The sequence below is a fragment of the Microcaecilia unicolor genome, chromosome 8 (assembly GCF_901765095.1).
Source record: "Microcaecilia unicolor chromosome 8, aMicUni1.1, whole genome shotgun sequence".
In the NCBI taxonomy this organism is placed as follows: domain Eukaryota; kingdom Metazoa; phylum Chordata; class Amphibia; order Gymnophiona; family Siphonopidae; genus Microcaecilia; species Microcaecilia unicolor.
Window position 1 is genome coordinate 173,402,674 of NC_044038.1, and position 14,073 is coordinate 173,416,746.

A 14,073-nucleotide genomic window follows, 5' to 3' on the forward strand; every position below is an offset into this window, starting at 1 on the left:
GTAATTAAACTCTGGAATTCGTTGCTGGAGAAAGTGGTGAAGGCGGTTAGCTTAGCAGAGTTTAAAAAGGGGTTGGACGGTTTCCTAAAGGACAAGTCCATAAACCGCTACTAAACGGACTTGGAAAAATCCAAAATTCCAGGAATAACATGTATAGAATGTTTGTACGTTTGGGAAGCTTGCCAGGTGCCCTTGGCCTGGATTGGCCGCTGTCGTGGACAGGATGCTGGGCTCGATGGACCCTTGGTCTTTTCCCAGTATGGCATTACTTATGTACTTATTATATGCCAAATTCAACTTCCTTCTAAATGTCTGGCTTATTAATTTAAGTGGGCCATTATAGTTTATCTATATAAAAGTTGAAAAGCATTTCTGCTACAGAAAGCACCAGCCCTTATAAGGGTGATGTCAATAGAAAAGTTTTTATCTCCATTTCTGGGTTCAGTTATTTAACGCTGAGAAACATTTTGTCTAGTTTCATTAAATACTAGTAAAAAAAAGGCCCGTTTCTGACACAAATGAAATGGGCGCTAGCAAGGTTTTCCTCGGAGTGTGTATGTTTCAGAGAGAGTGTGTGCGAGAGATGGAGTGTGTGTGTCATAGAGAGAATGAGAGACAGAGACAGCGGGGGGGGGGGGGGGGTGTTTGTGTGAGAGACAGTGTCTGTGTGTGTGAGACTGTGTATGTGTGCGAGAGATACAGTGGGGGAAATAAGTATTTGATCCCTTGCTGATTTTGTAAGTTTGCCCACTGACAAAGACATGAGCAGCCCATAATTGAAGGGTAGGTTATTGGTAACAGTGAGAGATAGCACATCACAAATTAAATCCGGAAAATCACATTGTGGAAAGTATATGAATTTATTTGCATTCTGCAGAGGGAAATAAGTATTTGATCCCCCACCAACCAGTAAGAGATCTGGCCCCTACAGACCAGGTAGATGCTCCAAATCAACTCGTTACCTGCATGACAGACAGCTGTCGGCAATGGTCACCTGTATGAAAGACACCTGTCCACAGACTCAGTGAATCAGTCAGACTCTAACCTCTACAAAATGGCCAAGAGCAAGGAGCTGTCTAAGGATGTCAGGGACAAGATCATACACCTGCACAAGGCTGGAATGGGCTACAAAACCATCAGTAAGACGCTGGGCGAGAAGGAGACAACTGTTGGTGCCATAGTAAGAAAATGGAAGAAGTACAAAATGACTGTCAATCGACAAAGATCTGGGGCTCCACGCAAAATCTCACCTCGTGGGGTATCCTTGATCATGAGGAAGGTTAGAAATCAGCCTACAACTACAAGGGGGGAACTTGTCAATGATCTCAAGGCAGCTGGGACCACTGTCACCACGAAAACCATTGGTAACACATTACGACATAACGGATTGCAATCCTGCAGTGCCCGCAAGGTCCCCCTGCTCCGGAAGGCACATGTGACGGCCCGTCTGAAGTTTGCCAGTGAACACCTGGATGATGCCGAGAGTGATTGGGAGAAGGTGCTGTGGTCAGATGAGACAAAAATTGAGCTCTTTGGCATGAACTCAACTCGCCGTGTTTGGAGGAAGAGAAATGCTGCCTATGACCCAAAGAACACCGTCCCCACTGTCAAGCATGGAGGTGGAAATGTTATGTTTTGGGGGTGTTTCTCTGCTAAGGGCACAGGACTACTTCACCGCATCAATGGGAGAATGGATGGGGCCATGTACCGTACAATTCTGAGTGACAACCTCCTTCCCTCCGCCAGGGCCTTAAAAATGGGTCGTGGCTGGGTCTTCCAGCACGACAATGACCCAAAACATACAGCCAAGGCAACAAAGGAGTGGCTCAGGAAGAAGCACATTAGGGTCATGGAGTGGCCTAGCCAGTCACCAGACCTTAATCCCATTGAAAACTTATGGAGGGAGCTGAAGCTGCGAGTTGCCAAGCGACAGCCCAGAACTCTTAATGATTTAGAGATGATCTGCAAAGAGGAGTGGACCAAAATTCCTCCTGACATGTGTGCAAACCTCATCATCAACTACAGAAGACGTCTGACCGCTGTGCTTGCCAACAAGGGTTTTGCCACCAAGTATTAGGTCTTGTTTGCCAGAGGGATCAAATACTTATTTCCCTCTGCAGAATGCAAATAAATTCATATACTTTCCAAAATGTGATTTTCCGGATTTAATTTGTGATGTGCTATCTCTCACTGTTACCAATAACCTACCCTTCAATTATGGGCTGCTCATGTCTTTGTCAGTGGGCAAACTTACAAAATCAGCAAGGGATCAAATACTTATTTCCCCCACTGTAGAGTGTGATAGACAGGGAGTGTGTCAGAGAGAGTGTGAGAGACAGTGAGTGTAAGACCCCCACCCCCCTCTCGCAGGGCCCCCCCTCCCCACCTCCGCCTCCAGCCATCCATGTCCAGCAACCCTCCCCTTCCCCCCCCCCCCCGGCGCATCAAACCCCCTCACCACCCGCAACTGCCAGTGGTAACGCTGTCTGGCCGCTGCTGCTTCCCCTGTTGAGCAGCAGCGGCCGCTACAAAAAGAAAAGAAGCAATAAATGTTTTTAAACCCAGCCCAAATCATTCGCAAATGCCCGAGTCTTACAACGCAGTCTCTGCAGCCGCTCCTCCTCTCACCTGTCACATCACTGCGCTCCTCCGGGGTCTTACTCCAGGAGCAGTGACGTGGAGGCGAGAGGAGGTGGTGCTGCAGAGACTGCGTTGTAAGACTCAGGCATTTGCGAATGATTTGGGCTGGGTTTAAAAACATTTATGGCTTCTTTTCTTTTTGTAGCGGCCGCTGCTGCTCAACAGGAGAAGTAGCAGCGGCCGGACAGCAGCGGGTGGCGATAGAGTTTGATGCGCTGGGGGGGAGGGGTGTTGATGTGCTTCGGGTGGGGGGAGGGGGGTGTTTGATGTGCCGGGGGGGGGGGGGGGGGGTTCTGTGGTGCCGTGTAGTTTTTTGATGCGCTGCTCCCTGCCACTTGCTCCAAAGTGGCAGGGAGCGGCGCACTGACAGCTGATTCCCAGGCAGGGGGAGGAGTAGAGAAACACGCGCTGTTAGTGACGTCATCCTGGCTACAGAGCCTAGCTCAGGAACTCCAGGAACCACAGACACAGGCAGTCCCACATCAGAACTTTGGTGGTGAGAATTATTATATAGGAAATGCAGACCTCAAGAACACCTACATACAGACACCTTAAAAGTACAGTTTTACTTTCTGGCTCCAAAATTTTGGAATGCCTTACCCGCATACATCATATCTGAATTATCTTTTACAAAATTTAAAGCTGATTTGAAAACTTTTTATTTTGAATCAGCTTATGTGTCAGCATTTACATGATGTCTTAAGTTCTGACTGACCCGATTACACTTGTGAGTGAAAAAGTCAAGGAAGGAAACTGTTCTTTTCTCCCCTTGATTTTGTTATATCTTTCTATGTAAACCACTTTCATTTCATTTATTTGTTTTTATATCCTGCATTATCCAAAGCATGTTTGGTTCGACCTGGCTTACATAATAACAGAAGGCTCCTCTTACTAGTGCGCCATCATTTCCGGCGCTACAAAAATTCATTTAATTTTGTAGCGCCAGAGTGTACCTGGCGGTAATCAGGCAGTGCTGTGTGCTGCCCAGTTACTGCCAGTTAAACACGGGAGCCCATACCGCCACCTGGGGTTAGGTGCTCCCTCCGAAATGGTCGTTCAGAAACTGCATGGTCATTTCCTGATAAAAACCAAAGACCTGCCTTTTAACCGCTGCCGTAAAAGAGGGCCTCAGTGCGCATCAAAAACACGTGCCGACGCTTTTGCCACAGCTTCGTAAAAGGGGTCCTAAGGGAATTAGCAGGCTGCAAATGCTACATGGCTGCATAGTAGTTACAATCATCAGCGTGCCTTAGTAAAAGGACTTCTAAGTGTGGGAAGGTACAATGTAGGTGCAAGTCCATGCATACTTGAGTACAATGCAGGAAAGCAGGAGATGCCTCGCAGGCTCACACTACCCTTTACACCTTTACCAAACTGCAGCTCTGGACCTAGCGGGTCCTAGAGGCACCCCAGCCAGTCAGGTTTTCAGCATATCCACAATTAATTTTCATTAGTGGGATTTGCATGCAATGGACAGAGTGCATGCAAATATCTCTCAAGGATTGTCATTGTGGATATCCTGAAAACATGACTGGCTGGGGTGCCTCCAGGACCAGGTTTGGGAATCATTGCCTTAGGATTTGGTTTGGGAATCATTGCCTTAGGATTTTTCAAGGACGGGTCCTGCGCCCTCCCTCCAAACCAAGGTCGAAACCGGACCCCTTCTTTTCTCTATCTACACCTCTTCCCTGGGCTCCCTGATCTCGTCTCATGGCTTCCAGTATCATCTTTATGCTGACGACACCCAGCTTTATCTCTCCACACCTGACATCACTGCGGAAACCCAAGCCAAGTATCGGCCTGCTTATCCGACATTGCTGCCTGGATTCCAACCGCCACCTGAAACTAAACATGGCCAAGACCGAACTTCTTGTCTTCCCACCCAAACCCACTTCTCCTCTACCTCCACTCTCTATCTCAGTTGATAACACCCTCATCGTCCCCGTCTCATCTGCCCGCAACCTTGGTGTCATCTTTGACTCCTCCCTCTCCTCTACGCACATCCAGCAGATAGCCAAGACCTGTCGCTTCTTCCTCTATAACATTAGCAAAATCCGCCCTTTCCTCTCTGAGCACACCACCCGAACTCTCATCCACTCTCTCGTTACCTCTCGCCTTGACTACTGCAACCTACTCCTCACTGGTCTCCCACTTAGCCACCTATCCCCCCTTCAGTCCATTCAGAACTCTGCTGCACGTCTTATCTTCCGCCTGAACCGATACACTCACATCACCCCTCTCCTCAAGTCACTTCATTGGCTTCCGATCAGGTACCGCATTCAATTCAAGCTTCTGCTACTAACCTACAAATGTACTCGATCTGCTGCCCCTCCTTACCTCTCAACCCTCATCTCCCCTTACGTTCCTACCCGTAACCTCCGCTCTCAAGACAAATCCCTCCTTTCAGTACCCTTCTCCACCACCGCCAACTCCAGACTCCGCCCTTTCTGCCTCGCCTCACCCCACGCGTGGAACAAACTCCCCGAGCCCATACGTCAGCCCCCCTCCCTCCCCATTTTCAAACCTCTGCTTAAAGCCCACCTCTTCAATGTCGCCTTCGGCACCTAACCTCTACACCTCTACCCAGGAAATCTAGACTGCCCAACTTGACATTTCGTTCTTTAGATTGTAAGCTCATTTGAGCAGGGACCGTCCTTTTTTGTTTATTTTGTACAACGCTGCGTAACCCTAGTAGCGCTCTAGAAATGTTAAGTAGTAGTATTTGCCATCTCTCAGTGCAGTGAGAGGAAAAACGGAGGAACAGACGCTCAACAGCCGACACGTGACCGCAGTATCTCTCTCTAATCCAAACCTCCACTCCCGGTCTGACATCTGTCCATCCCCCACTTCCCTCCTACCTTCAAACGTCTTTAAAATCACCAACAGGGGGATGATCAGAAGCAAACATTGGCGCTAGAGGCTGTTAGCGCCATACTAGCGCTGGTGTTTGCTACCGCCCCATGATCAGAACCCTTGAGCGCGTGAAACAACGTGCTTGAGGGCTCTGAACGCAACTAGCATGCAAATGCATGCTAAACATATTCATCCCCAATGATCAGTGGCCAGCGTGCCAAAGATCAGGTCGCTGGCTGCGGTACAACCCTACGCCAGCTCCGAGCTGGCATTAGGGTTTGCAGATCATTGAGGAATGGTAAGCCCTGTCCAGCACACATTTGCATGCTGACAGGGCCCCACTCCCCCCCAACAGCAAACCTGATAGCAAAGGGGGGGGGGGGGCTGGAGGTCCAGCGGACCTCCGGTCCGCCCCCCCAGGTTCAGGGGGGGCTGGAGATCCGGTCGGGTCTCCAGACCCCTAAGTCCCCTCAACAAAGTCCCTGGTGGCCTAGTGGGTGACCGACCAACCAGCCACCCCCCCCCCCCCCCCCAAAGGTTCAGGGAGGGCTGGAGATCTGGTGGGTCTCCAGCTCACCCTAACTCCCCTCAACAAGTCCCTGGTGGCCTAGTGGGCGACCAACCATCCTTTCCCTCCCCCCCCAGCGTGGTGGGTGACCATCCATCCATTCCCCCCCCCCCCCAGCATAGTGGGTGACCATCCATCCATCCCCCCCCAAGCGTGGTGAGCGACCATCCATTCTATTCCTCTCCCTCACCCCCCAGCGTGGTGGGTGACCACCAATTCCCCCCCCCCCAGCGTGGTGGTGGGCGACCAACCATCCCCACCACCCAGCATGGTGGATGACCATCCATTCCCCTTCCCCAGCGTGGTGGTGGTGGTGGGCGACCATCCATCCCCCCCCCCCCCCCCAGCGTGGTGGGTGACCATCCATCCCCCCCACCACCCCAGTGAAGTGGGCGACCATCCATCCCCCCCAGTGTAGTGGGCGACCATCCATCCCCCCCCCCCAGGGTAGTGGACAACCATTCATTCCCTCCCCCCCCCCCCCCCAGCGTAGTGGGCGACCATCCATATCCCCCACCCCAGCGAAGTGTGCGACCGTCCATCCATCAACGTCGTGGGTGGGCGGCCGGTCCCCCATGACGATCCCCCCCGTCTTGTGGGTTGAAGGAGGGAGGGTGGCCTGCCTCCTTCCTCATTCTGTGCTGCAAGCAACGCTAAACTGCAATGGCGGCGCCCAGCCTTGCTCAGTGTATCCTGGGATGCTCTGGGCGGCGCTATACACCAGCCCCGCCCAGCGCATCCCAGGATACACTGGGCAAAGCTGGGCGCCGCCATATTGCGGCGTGGCGTCACAGGAAGAGTAGGGAGGTAGGTTACCCTCCCTCCTTCACCCACAAGGCAGGGGTGGGGAGGTCGTCGGGGGGGACCGGAGGCTCAGTGGACCTCCAGGCTTCCCGTCGCTGTGGGGAGGTCACCCTCCTGGGACCTGCTGAGGGGGGGGCTGGAAACCCACCGGATCTCCAGCCCTGCCCTACCCATCGCTGGGGGGTTGCCCGCCCCAGAAAAAGTTGGTCTGGCCTCATACATTTGCTATTGCATTTCAGATGAGCTCTAATTTTCCAATTAGAAGTTATGTTCCCAGTAGCAAAAATGATAAAGTATACAGATTATAAGATCTTATGTTGTATTTTTTTTTTCATTTCAAAAATTGTTAAATGAATTTTCAAATACAAATAACAATGGCTGAAACGGCCAATACTTTCAGAATAATAACTAGAGTGGTTTATTTATTTGTTTTTATATCCCACATTATCCCAAACAAGTTTGAGTTCAATGTGGCTTAAAATAAACAGTATAGGATACTAACAAAGAATAATGCATAAGAAAGTAATGTATTGTAAGAATCCAATTTTACAATACAATATCAGACATACTGGGATAATTATGGATGTTTAACATTTAGAAAATCTGTTATGAATGAAAAATTGTACATGAAGCAAAGAGAAAGTTAATGATAAACAGAGTAATAACCAATTCAGATAATAATTAGTTGTTTGAGACATGGTCATTCTTTGTGAGGGTTTGTTTGAATAGGAACGAGTTCAGGATTTTGCAGAATCTATTATATTCCTGTATATTTCTTATTTTGGGTGATAAGGGTTCCATCATTTGGTTCCTAGGTGCAGAACTAGCTCATCTCTATCCTGTACCAGTGCTATAAATCATCCTGTCCTGTCAAAGGGATGAAAACGTTTATATCATTATGCTGGACTTAGAGCTGATAAGTTCTGCATCACAAGTTATCCTGTTTCGGGAGGGAGACCTTATGGCCGATCTTAATTTTAAATTAACATTTCTTATTCTACCTATTGTCTGGCACTGCTGGCTTTAACTCATTAACACTGTGCCACACACCTTTGTAACTGTAAAGCATCAATGTAATTTCCAATAATTGTTAAATGTAAGCCACATTGAACCGAAACTTGTTTTTGGATAATTGGGATAGAAGCATGAACAAATACATAAATATGCTGCCAGCCAGAGATCAAAGATTATTCATATAAAGAGCACTTTTTAAACTGCAAAAAATATATCAATCCAATTGTTATTCAGACTTACTAATAAAGCTAAAAAGTCTTGGATTATCAAGCATAATCCTTCAAAGAATGACAATAGTGCTGTTCTTAAAAGATTCAAATGGATTGAAACTGACAAAACTGATTGTAAATATTAATAAAACATCTTCGCTCCACCTTGAATTGCTAATATTTATTCAAAAACACTGCTTAAAGCACTAAAAACCACAAAAAGAAAGTTGAAAAATTATGGGCCCTGTTCACTAAGCCATGCTAGAGGTGCATTAGCGTTTTCCTCGCACACAGTGTAAATGCCCATAATATTTCTATGGGTGCTTAAACAGCGCATGCTCATTTTTATATGTGCAAAAACCGCTTGCACACCATAGTAAACAAGGCCCTATGTGTTCCAGGCATCTATTTTGTATGCATTCTAATGATGGTGATGATGATGTCATTGGAATGGGAAAAGGCTCTAAAACCATGCTAGTGTATTTGAAAGACTCAAAATTGAATAGGGGGATTCTACTATCAAAAATAAACTGCTGATTTAAGGTAAATTTGCATTAAAAACTTAATGGGCATTCTCAATAGGATTGTGAAAAATTGCAAGAGGACCTTACGAGACTGGGCTTCTAAATGGCAGATGACGTTTATTGTGAGCAAGTGCAAAGTGTTGCATGTGGGAAAGAGGAACCCAAATTATAGCTATTTAATGCAAGGTTCCACATTAGGAGTCACCGACCAAGAAAGGAATCTCGGCGGCGGCATTGATGATACGTTGAAACCCTCTGCTCAGTGTGCTGCGGCGGCTAAGAAAGCAAATAGAATGTTAGGTATTATTAAGAAATGCATGGAAAACAAACACAAGGACGTTATAATGCCTTTGTAACTGTCTATGGTGCAACCGCACTTTGAATATTGTGTTCAATTCTGGTCACTGCATCTCAAAAAAGATATAGTGGAATTAGAAAAGGTACAGAGAAAGGCGATGAAAATGATAAAGGGGATGGGACGAATTCCCAATGAGGAAATGCTGAAGCATCTAGGGCTCTTCAACTTGGAGAAAATACGGCTAAGGAAAGATGATAGAGGTCTATAAAATAATGAGTGGAGTGAAATGGGTAGACATGAATCGTTTGTTTACTCTTTCCAAAAATACTAGGACTAGATTGCTAGATGCATGCGATGAAGCTACAAAGTAGTAAATTTAAAACAAATCAGAGAAAATTTTTCTTCACTCAACGTGTAATTAAACTCTGGAATTTGTTGTCAGACAATGTGGTAAGGGCGGTTGGCTTAGTGGGGTTTTAAAAATTTTGGACGGCTTTCTAAAGGAAATGTCCATAGACCATTATTAAAATGAGTTAGGGAAAATCCACTGCTTGTTTCTGGGATGGGCAGCATAAAATGTATTGAACTTTTTTGCGATCTTGCCAGGTATTTGTGACCTGGATTGGCCACTGTTGGAAACAGGATGTTGGGCTTGATGGACCTTTGGTCTGGCCCAGTGTGGCAATACTTATGTAAAAATGGACATGCATGTAAAATCAGCACACATAGATAATAAAAGCCTCCAATGAACAAATAAAATAATAAATAATTGCATCAAATAAACACCTATCATAGTGTTATCCAACAAAAAGATACAACACACATAATTTATAATATGATATCATTAAGGAGCCCTTTTACTAAGGCGCGGTAGGCCTAGCATTTTTAGCGTGTCCTAAATGCTAGTGAAGTATGAACATCTCAAGCGTTTAGTGCGTGCTAATCATTGTGCACTAAAAATGCCAGCGCGCCTTTGTAAAAGACCCCCTAAACAAGCTGGAAAATATTTTTTATTTTCCAGAGCGGGAGGCATTGCACATGGGTAGTAAATGCTCCTGCAGTAATGGGCCACTCTAATGGGGAAATAAGCATGTGGCTATTACAAAAAAATATGGCAAGGCAGCCATTTTACCATCATGCTAAAAGTGGCCACAGCGTGCAGAAAACCCACGCACTGACACCAGCGCCAGCCCCTTTTTAGCACGGCTTGGTAAATGGACCCCTTAAAGAGTTAGATGCATGTTTGCCCATCTTTTACCTCAAAATGTATGTATCCCTTTTATCACAATTCAATCATAAAAAAATTGACAGGTCGTATTCCATATTAAGACCGTTTGACACAGAGGTGTATTTTCAAAGCACTTAGACTTACAAAGTTACATAGGAACCTATTGAACTTCGTAAGAGTAAGTGCTTTGAAAATGAGCCCCACTGTATAATATTTAAAAATGAACCTTTGTTCTCTCTGTATGAGTAAACAATTTATATCATCCCCCCTCCAATGCTGTCTTAATTTATGGATTGCATTAAGCATTAGTTCCTCAAATCTGTGTTGCTTTACAATCATATGTGTGTGCTAAAATTGGGCACGCGCTAAACGTTAGAGACACCCATAGGAATGCATTTGTGGCTCTAACCTTTAGCACGCACCCAATTTTAGTGTGCGCTAAAAACATGAGCACGCCTTAGTAAAAGGGGGTCTCAGGGCTCTGTTTACTAAGGTGCGCTAGCGTTTTTAGTGTACGCTAATGCTAGAGACACTCATAGGAATATATGGGTGCCTGTAGTGTTAGCGAACGCTAATTTTTAGCATGCGCTAAAAATGCTAGCGCACTTGCAAGTACGTCTTAGTAAACAGGGCCCCTAGTCTTAAGATTAACTGAACAATTGTTTCATGGGTGGTATCCTAGCCCAGTTTTCTTTTTATTCAGATACTAGTAAAAAAGGCCCGTTTCGGACCCAAATGAAACGGGCGCTAGCAAGGTTTTCCTTGGAGTGTGTGTGTTTGAGAGAATGTGTGTGAGAGAGAGGGACAAAGAGATAAAGACTGTGTGTGTGTGTGTGTGTGACAGAGAGAGTGTGATAGAGAGTGTGTCAGAGAGAGTGTATGTGAGAGACAGAGTGAGTGACTGGTCTGAGGACCCCCCTCCCTCTCCCCTGCCCCCCTGCACCCACCCATGTGCAGCAATCCTCCTGTCCCCCCTGCAGCCACCCATGTCCAGCGACCCTCTTCTCCCCCTGCAGCCACGTATGTGCAGCATCCCTCCTCGCTCCCCTGCCCCCCCTGCAGCCACCCATGTCCAGCAACCCTCCTCTCCACTGCCCCCCCTACAGCTACCCATGTCCACCAACCCTCCTCTCCCCCTGCAGCCACCCTTGTCCATCAACCCTCCTCTCCCCCTGCAGCGTCCCTCCTGTCTCCCCTGCCCCCCTGCAGCCACCCATCTGATCTCAGGACCCCCTCCCCACCAACCCTCCTCTCCCCCTGCAGCCACGCATGTGCAGCGGCCCTCCTCTCTCCCCTGCCCCCCCCTGCAGCCACCCATGTCCAGCGACCCTCCTCTCCCCTGCTCCCCTGCAGCCACCCATGTCCAACGACCCTCCTCTCCTTTCCTCTTGCCTCCCCTGTAGCCACCCATGTCCAGCGACCCACTTCTCTCCCCTGCCCCCCCTGCAGCCACCCATGTCCAGTGACCCTCCTCTCCCCTGCCCCCCCTGCAGCATCCTTTCTGTCTCTCCTGCCCCCCCCTGCAGCCACCCATCTGGTCTCAGGACCCCCTCCCCACCTCTCTCTTCCCTGCCCCCCCCCTGCAGCCATCCATGTCCAGCGACCCTCCTCTCCCCCTGCAGCCACCCATGTCCAGCAACCCTCCCCTCCCATCCTGCCCCCCCTGGGCGCATCACCCAAGCCCCTCCGCCCCGGCGCATCACCCAAGCCCCTACCCCCCCCCCCCCCCCCGGCACATCAACCCCTCGCCACCCACAGCTGCCAATACTAATGCTGTCCGGCCGCTGCTGCTGCTTCTCCTGTTGAGCAGCAGCGGTCAGTACAAAAAGAAAAAAGCAAAAAAAAAAAGATTTTAAACCTGAAACATGGCTCCGTAGACAGCCATCTGGCATTGGCTGTCGTCTCTGCTTGGGTGATGCGCCGAGGGGGGGGTAGGGGCTTGGGTGATGCGCCGGGGCGGAGGGGCTTGGGTGATGCGCTCAGGGGGGGGCAGGAGGGGAGGGGAGGGTCGCTGGACATGGGTGGCTGCAGGGGGAGAGGAGGGTCGTTGTCTCCGAAAGTGCTGATGCCCTTTTTCTTTCTTCTTCTGAAGGTTTTTTTTGTGCCGTTGGCAGTTTCTTTTTTTCAAATACGTTGTAGGTGACGTTGACTCGCGCTGCTGTGCTGTGATTGGGCACAGTAGTTGGTGACGCTGCTGTAGGTGCGAGACATCATCATGTCAGGAGATGGAAACAGGAGCATGAATGCTTCAAGGTTTTTGTCCATGCTGTCAGCTTCAGAACGTTGGAGGTGCGATTTATTATATAGGATTATATAGGTAGTGCTGATAGTGCCAAGATATCTTTAAGATTTCTGTATCTCTTAAAAACCACTAATAAATCTCTATCCGCAAATTCTGGTATTGCTTGTATCATGTGCCAATGTTTTCCTAATATTTTAATAATCTCATTGAAATAAACGATCAGACAGTATGGTGCACACTACTCTATTTTGATCTATCTTGTCATTCTCTAATATGTCTATTGAGGTATCCCCTATCCCTGAATCTTTTACTTATTATCATGGTTTGTCGCTTGAAGTCTTCCTGCTATGAGCCAATCCTTTTGACTCTTAAAAATTGGCTGTAGGGTAATGTGTGTGTGTGTGGGGGGGGGGGGGGTTCTAGAGGCTTGCTATGGCTGCTATCAAAGTGTACTTTTTTGGACTGAGGGCAGATTGTGCTATAGACTGTTCATTGGTATAGATACCGTTTGTTTGGTTTTTTGTGTGTGTGTGTGTGTGTTTTTTTCTTTTAGTAGTAGTTTTTTTCTCCTGTTTGTTGTGGAGTTATTTTCTACTACCCCTTTTTTCCCGGTTTAAGCTGAAACCAGTGATAGTAGCACTATTGGAGGGATGTGGTGAAAGTTTATGATCCTCCCCTGGGCATTTGAGGTTTAATTTTGTTTAAGATGTATATGTTCAATTGAGCATGATGTCCTCTCAGCTGATAAAATAAGCAAAATTGTTGTCTTGGCTATCAAAGTGTAACATTTTATTGGTGTCTGTAGGTTTATGATATAAATCTGTCATCAATTTGCCGTTAATATGTGTATAATTATATCCAGGAAAGGAACCTCCTCCTCACTGTAATTGAGCTCAAATTTAAGTTAGCATCTTTAGTATTAGCCAATTATGAAATGATGATAATGCATCTTTACTTCCTTCCGAGATTAGAACATCATCTATATACCTTCTCCATAATTTAATGTGATCTTTGCATGGGTTATCTATTAAGAATTTATCTTCAAAGTTGGCAACATGGGGCCATAGTGGCCCCCATTGCTGTACCTTTTTTATCTGTTTGAAAAATTGTCCCTCAAAATAAAAATAGTTTTCTCTCAGGGCCAGAGTAGCTAATTCCAAAATGATTTCTATCGGTATGCTCAAGTGTAGTGATCTGTGTTGCAGCAATTCTCTTATGATATTCAAAGCTTCAGTTTGGAGGATATTAGTGTAAAGCTACACAATGTTCATTGTGGCAAGGTCTGTACCCTCTCTTACTTCAATATCTTCCAGAATATTGATAACGTGTGGAATCTGTGGGACTAATGGTCTCAGGAATACATCTATAAAAGTTGATAAGGGTTCCAATACTGACCCTTTCCTAAGTGTATTCTATAAAGTACACCTTAATTTATAGAATAAGCCTACATTTCAGCACAGTATATAGAATACGCCAAGCACTGCTTCTTGCGACTAAATTTAGTAATGGGCAGTTAAACCAAATAAAACTTGGTGTAAATCCCGATGCCTAAATTATGTGCGAACCAGGTGTATTCCATAACAACACACATAGGGCTTCCTTTACAAAGCCGTGCTATCGATTCCTGCACGCCAAGTGAAAGGAAGCCCATAGGAATCAGTAGCGCAGCTTTATAAAAGAGGCCTGTAGATTT

At 47.0% G+C, this 14,073-nt stretch overlaps 1 protein-coding gene across 1 annotated transcript in view; it reads left to right on the forward strand.

The window, feature by feature from the left end:
- The first annotated feature begins 6,839 nt into the window (after positions 1 to 6,839).
- The window catches only part of RAD50 (RAD50 double strand break repair protein), a 99,964-nt gene continuing 92,730 nt past the window's right edge, over positions 6,840 to 14,073 (forward strand). The window contains exon 1 of the mRNA XM_030212157.1: positions 6,840 to 6,868. The gene's annotated coding sequence lies outside the window, so the exon portion shown is untranslated. The remainder of the gene's footprint in view (positions 6,869 to 14,073) is intronic.